The sequence below is a fragment of the Dipodomys merriami genome, unplaced genomic scaffold (assembly GCF_024711535.1).
Source record: "Dipodomys merriami isolate MVZ:Mamm:240054 unplaced genomic scaffold, mDipMer1.0.p SCAF_38, whole genome shotgun sequence".
Taxonomy (NCBI): domain Eukaryota; kingdom Metazoa; phylum Chordata; class Mammalia; order Rodentia; family Heteromyidae; genus Dipodomys; species Dipodomys merriami.
In genome coordinates, this window is record NW_027205381.1 from 7,343,088 (window position 1) to 7,349,943 (window position 6,856).

Consider the following 6,856-nt stretch of genomic DNA (forward strand, 5'->3'; position numbering starts at 1 on the left):
ATGGCCAATAGACACATGAAAAAATGTTCAAACTTTCTAGCCATAAAAGAAATGCAAATCAAAATAACATTGAGATACCACCTCACCCCAGTTAGAATAGCAAAAATCAAGAACTCTAATAACAACAGATGCTGGAGGGGATGTGGACAGAAGGAACCTTACTGCATTGTTGGTGGGAGTGTAAACTTGTTCAAACACTTTGGAAAGTAGTATGGAGGTTCCTCAAAAGACTCCACATAGAGCTCCCCTATGACCCAGCAATCCCACTTTTGGGCATTACTCAAATGTTCACAAACAAGACAACACTAAAGCTACCAGCACAACTATGTTTATTGCAGCATTATTTGCCATAGCTAAGATATGGAACCAACCCAGATGCCCCTCAGTAGATGAATGGATCAAGAAAATGTGGTCTATATACCCAATGGAATTCTATGCCTCCATCAGAAAGAATGACATTGCCCCATTTGTTAGTCCATGGAAAGACTTGGAAAAAATTATATTAAGTGAAATAATCCAGGCTCAAAGAAACATAGGTCCCATGGTTTTCTTTATTTGCAATAACTAGTACATGTCTGAGACAAACAGAAAAGGTCAGATAAGATGATGTTAAATGAAATGAACCCCAAGATAAGGACACAGTGGTTTTTTCTTTCTTGCTATTGTTTCTAACGTATTTATAAGCTACCACGTGGGGCTGAGAAGGCGGCTCAGTGGTAGAGTGCTTGCCTTGCATGCCTGAGGCCCTGGGTTCGATTCCTCAGCACCACAAAAGCAAAAAGAAAAAAAGGCCGGAAGTGGCATTGTAGCTCAAGTGGTAGAGCTGAGGAGCTGGGGGACAGTGTCCAGGCCCAGAGTTCAGTCCCCATGACCAGACCCAAAAAAATAAATAAATAAAATATAAGCTACCATGTGATTTTTTGTTGCTTTGTATGACCCTCCCCCATGGTATAACTCCTGTTTTCACTGTATTTGATGTTGGTATAATTTGGGGAGGGGAAAGGAAAAACAGGGGTGGGGGTGGTGATAGTTGTGGAGATGGGAGGGAAGGGATGGTAGGGGAAAAACAAAGGAGGGGGCAACAATGATTGATAAGAAATGTCCTCATTACCTTGCCCATGTAATTGTAACCCCTCTGTACAGTATTTTCACAATAAAAAAAAACTTATTTAAAAAAAAAACTAAGAAAAGCAAGAAGGCTGCAGGGAAAAAGGAATCCTCTCAGAGACTCCCAGGAATGGAATGTGCTGAGCAGAAGAACCTGGGCATTTTCCCAGAAGAAACAAGGAACCAGCAAGGCCATCTCTCAGTCATTGCAGTTAACTGAATCCATCCTGATAATCATCTGTTGCATACATCATCTCCTTCAAAGTACTTTCAAATTACAAATGATAATCAGGTCTGCCTTTCTAGGTTACTCTGTGTGTGTGTGTGTGTGTGTGTGTGTGTGTGTGTGTGTGTGTGTGTGTGTGCACACGTGCACACGCACATGCACATGGACACGCACACCATTACTAGGGCATGAACTCATGGCCTGGGTTCAGCTTTCTAGCATATTCTCTTGAGGCTGCCACTCTACCATTGAGCCACAGCTCCACTTAGAGCATTTCAGTGGTTGAAGTCCCATGGACTTTCATGCCTGGGTTTGCTCTGAAACATGGTCCTCAGATCTCAACCTCCCAGGAGCTAGGATTACAGGTATGAGCCGCTGGCACCTGGCTATGTAGTTTGCTTTTGTTGTTGTTGTTGTTATTGCTTAATTAATTTTTTATTATTATTGTGAAAATACCATACAGAGGGGTTACAATTACATGGGCAAGATAGTGAGTACATTTCTTATCAAGCATTGTTGCCTCCTCCTTTGTTTCCCCATACCATCCCTTCCCCTCTCCACCCTCCACCCCCACACCCCCTGCCACCAATCCCCCAACCCCCCCAACCCCTACCCAGCCAAAGTTATAAAGTTTGTTTTTCAATATAACGACTTGTACATCTCATTGTTGTAATGGGTCCACCTGTAACCCTATTTAAACAATTTGTTTTTTCCCTTCCCCTTCACAAATTATATCAACATCAAATACAGTGAAAGCAGGGCTTATACCAGGGGGAGGTACATACAAAGCAGCAAAGAAATCGTCTTATAAATATGTTGGAAACAATCGCAAGAAAGAAAAAAAACTTTTGAACTCTTATTTTGCGTTTTTGTGGAATATTTTGCCTGTTTATATTGCTGTTGTTCTGATTGAAAAATTAACATGTTACTAAAATTAAAAAGAGCTAGAAAAGCCATTGAACAGAGCATAAACTTCCCTCCTAACACCATCTTCTGCACCTGACCCCAGCTTGATATAGATCATTTCCAATATTTTATCCCTACACTCTTATTTTTTTTAACAGGCTTGATTCACTTTCTTATTCTTGTATAAAATTCTATGTTGTTGCCACAGCTGGAGCCTGGGTCTTCTGCACGGAGACTCTGGTGTGGGTTTTCACAAGTCAGTGACTTCCTGATAAGGAGATTTGGTGAATACGGTCTCTTTCCAGAGGTCAGGGGACAGGTAACTGTAGGTCTTGGAGATGGCCTCAAAGGTGGCTTTGGTGAAGTTGCCCAAGGTAGCACAGTACAGCCCCTGGGTGAGGTGTGGCAGTCATGATTCCAGCCATCAGCAGCAGCTTCTTGGGGACAGGAGCTGACCCAATCCCAGTGCCTCTCGGGGCAGGAATGAGGCACACCAGCACAGAGCCACAGTGGCCTGTCACCTTGCACGGGACAGTGTGAGGCCTGCCCATCTTGGTCCCCCAGTAACCTCGCCACACGGAGACGATGGACAGCTTGGCCAAGATGATGGCCCCCCGGATGGCAGTGGCCACCTCCTTGGCGCACTGAACCCCCAGACCAACATGGCCATTGTAGCCGCCAGTGGCTACAAATGCCTTGAACCTGGTTGGCAGCTGGATTCTGCTTCTGCCCGGGCATAATCTTCAACCCCTCATCCTGGATGACTCCCCCAGGAAGAAGTCAACAATGTCAGACTCCTTGATGGGCAGGGAGGAAAGACAGATCTCCTCCAGAGACTTGATCTTCATGTCCTTAACCAGGGGGCCCAGTTTGGTGACGGGGATCCACTCCTTGTCTTCGGCCTTGCCTCCACGAGCCCCTCGGCTGCAACCCTGGCCTCTACCATGGCCGCAATCTCGACCCCGGAGGCCGCTACCGAAGTCTCCACGGAAACCGCCACGGCCTCCCAAGCCTGGGCCCCCCGGACCTCCGGGACCTCCCGCTGCACCGGCACCATCCGCCATTTGGTGTTTCCCCTGAGAAGGTGCTACACTCCTATTTTTAACAAAAACCCTGATGTAGCATGCGCATTGCTCTGCACTTCTACACCCAGCCATCACAGACATCTGTCTCCCTCGTCCCCAGCTTATAGGGGTTATTATTTGTTATATCACCTGCCACAACCCTACACACATGTAGGGTTTTCTTGCTATTCTGAGCCCCACTGAAATAAGGGATTTCATGTGAGCTCAGTGCATTTGCACAGGCACAATGCATTCTTAGAACTTGCACAGCCAGTCAGTAGTAAGAGCATTTGGAATGTAAATAACAGTCTCCATATTTCTCTGGAGAAACGTTAAGGCAATACCACTAGCATTGCGTAAGAATATCTTTTAGCTTTTGCCAAGATGATAGATAACAATTATTTCCACAGTGATGCTGACGGCAGGGAAGGCTGTGCATATGTGGGCCAGGGGGTAGCGAAGTCTGTACCTTCCACTAAAACTGCTCCCCAACCCTGAACTCTAGTACAAGAATTATTTTTTGTGTTTAATTTGCATTCCTTCTATTAAAATTTTTTGTAGTTGAATGATCTCCGTGTATTTATTGATCCAGTGTGCTGGTTTCCTGTTGTCATTTCCCCATTTTTCTATTCCTTTTTTTTCATCTGAGTTACCTGAGCTTTTTCATATTTTGAATAGTAACAAAGCGATTATTGAATAGAAGGAAAGGCACAGATTCTCAAAGTATTCCAGCTGAGAGATTGTTCCCTCAGCCCCCATCAAAAGCAGGTGAAGAGGATGTGGCTAGTGCTGCCTCCTATCCCTGCAGGAGCAGGGCCCTGCATCATTCATTCCTCCATATGGTGTATTCCACTGGTTGGTACATGCTTTGAATACATGGTACATGCTTCGGTCTCCTGCTCTGCAATGGAGTTTTCTGCATGCATTTCAGGGCATCTGGACTTCGTAGCAGGAGGCAGTCAAGACGTCCTTGGAAGACAGGCTCTGGCTTTGTTTGTGGGTATTATTCACTTACTCATCAAGTGTATTTTGGGGTATACATCATATCAGGCTTGGTGCCAAAGAAAATGAGGTCAAGAGGCTCACCATGCAGAATGGGGCCATGTGGGCAGTATAAAATCAACAGACATGTTGTTTAGGGAAGATGGGGAGGAGAGAAGCAATCTCGGGGGAAAGGAAGAAGAAATTAGAGGAAACTTCCTGGAGGAGGTGCTCTTGGGTAGATATTTCAAAGATGAATACATCTATGGGGCAGAACTATTTGTGGTTCCAGGCAGCCTTAGATGTGGGGCCATCAGACCAACACATTTCCCAGTCTCCTGTGCAGCGCATTTGCCCATGTCACTTATTTGGACCAATGAAAAGCCAAGTAATATGAAATAATATGTCTTTTTAAAATAATGTTTTAGGAAGAGGCTGCAATGCTTGGTAAGAAATGTATGCATTATCCTGCCCATGTAATTATAACCCTTCTGTACAGTATGTTCACAAATAAAAAAATATGTTAGTAAAAAAAATAATGTTTTTAAGGGGTGGGGCTCTGCCCCCACTGCCCTTTCCTCACTTCTGTCTTGCTGAAGGCAGATCCAGTGAGGAGCCACACCACATATTCTATCCACGTGTATAGTACTGGATGTTCACACAGTACCAGACCCCTAGCTGAGCACTTTGTGAGTATCACCTCATTTAATCTTCTCAACATCCTAAGGCAAGGTCCGGTTAGTTATCCCCCTTTTGCATATGATGAAATGGAGTCACAGAGAGGTGAAGTCATTGACTCAAAAGTTGCACAGCTTGGGAGAAATGAATCTGTGGCATGCACTCTTGATCACTATGTTTTGTAACTTCCCAGTAACCTCACAGACAAAATTCCTGTCCTGGTGTGTGCGAGAGAGGAGGGGACCAACACGCTAGCAAGTAAAACGTCATAGGCTACAAAGTGAGATGCTCTACAGAGAAGGAAGTTGGAAGCAAGGTTGGGAAGGGGAATGGAGGGGAAGGGAAGAAATAACCAAGTTACTTAACCACATTTTACCTTTATCCACATGAGGTGACTGCTGCCTCTGGTGTCTATAGGGCTGTGTCTGCCCAAGGCAACCAGTCCCATATCTCTTCCCAGTTTTGCCCTGAGTGATGTCACTGTGGTCCCAGCAAACCAAGTATGTTGGGCGTGGTCAGACAAACTTGGGCATGGATTCTTTCTCATTGTAGTGATAGAGACATTTAAAAATCCAGATGAGCAAGGCATTAAACCTGTAATCCTAGCTACTCTAGAAGTTGAGATTGGAAGATCACAGTTAAAAGCCAGCCTAGGCAGAAATGTCTGTGAGATTCTTATCTCCAATTAACCACCAAAAAGCCAGAAGCAAAAGGTGTGGCTCAAGTGGTAGAGCACCAGACCTAAGCAGATTTGTTCCTTAGGATCATTCCCAGGCCCTGAATTTGAGCCCTGGTACTGGCACACACACTCACATGCATGCACACATACACACACAATCCAAACCACACTTAAAAGTGAGCTGTGTCTGTGTACTATGGTTTCAATTTTAAAAAATTAAAAGAAATTGTATCCTAGCTCTTGAAAACTGTTAATATATTTCACAAGGAAGCCATTCATGATTGACAAACAAGCAAGACCATCTTCCATCTGGGCCTCGGTCTGGACCTCCAGAGAGCATCATGAAGCCCAGGCTCGCTTCATCCCACAGTGCTGCCCTTGAACCTCAGCTCCAGGGAGCCGGGCTGCCTGTGGGACCATGTGAAGCCTAAAACAAGGGACTCGGCTCCTTATGGATCAGAGGTTCCTGAGCCCCCTGCCTCCTGGCTTGTATAAGATAGCCTTACCAAACCCACATTTTCCCACTTTTTCTGTTTCCCCTGCACCCTGTGACCTTCTCCACTGAAGGCTGCTTTTGTTCTTGGTATTTGATGACATTTCATTTGATGTCACCTGGCTTATTAATATCCATACACTGTATTAATATCTTCATGCAGGTAGCTAGATGAGCTCAGGGCTTGTTTATGGACATAGATAGTGACCTCTGCTCCTTTCCTCATTTCTATTTTCTCTTTTCCCATTTTGTTAAAATTTTACCACTTTTTTTGTTTAACAGCTTTACTAGAGAATCTAAATACTTTGTAACTCACCCATCTGATCCAGGCGCCCAGGCCAGAAGCTTCCAGAACAGTTACAGTATGTGCAAATATCAGCACGGGCAGCTTTAGAACATTTTATCACCTCACCCTTAACTATCATCCTAGTGACTTAGGAAACTAAAGAAAAGAAGGATTGTGCTTGAGGCTAGTCTGAGAAGAGACATTCGGAAACTCTTTCTCAGCCCATAGCTTTGTACAGTTGAGAACTGGAAAACTACGGTTCCAGGACAACTGTAGCGGGAAAGTCCAAAAGAATCCATCTCTATGGAGGGAAGCTGGGCACAGTGGTGAGCACCTATCAACCTAACAATCGACAAAAGCCTACAGTGGGTAGATTGAGGTCCAGTAGAAAATAAGGCCAGGATTATAGCTTAGCAGTAGAGCACTTGCCTTTGCA

At 44.7% G+C, this 6,856-nt stretch overlaps 1 pseudogene; it reads right to left on the minus strand.

Annotated features, from left to right (window-relative positions):
- Window positions 1-2,430: 2,430 nt before the first annotated feature.
- LOC138804989 (small ribosomal subunit protein uS5 pseudogene) lies at window positions 2,431-3,303 on the minus strand (annotated as a pseudogene).
- Window positions 3,304-6,856: the final 3,553 nt, after the last annotated feature.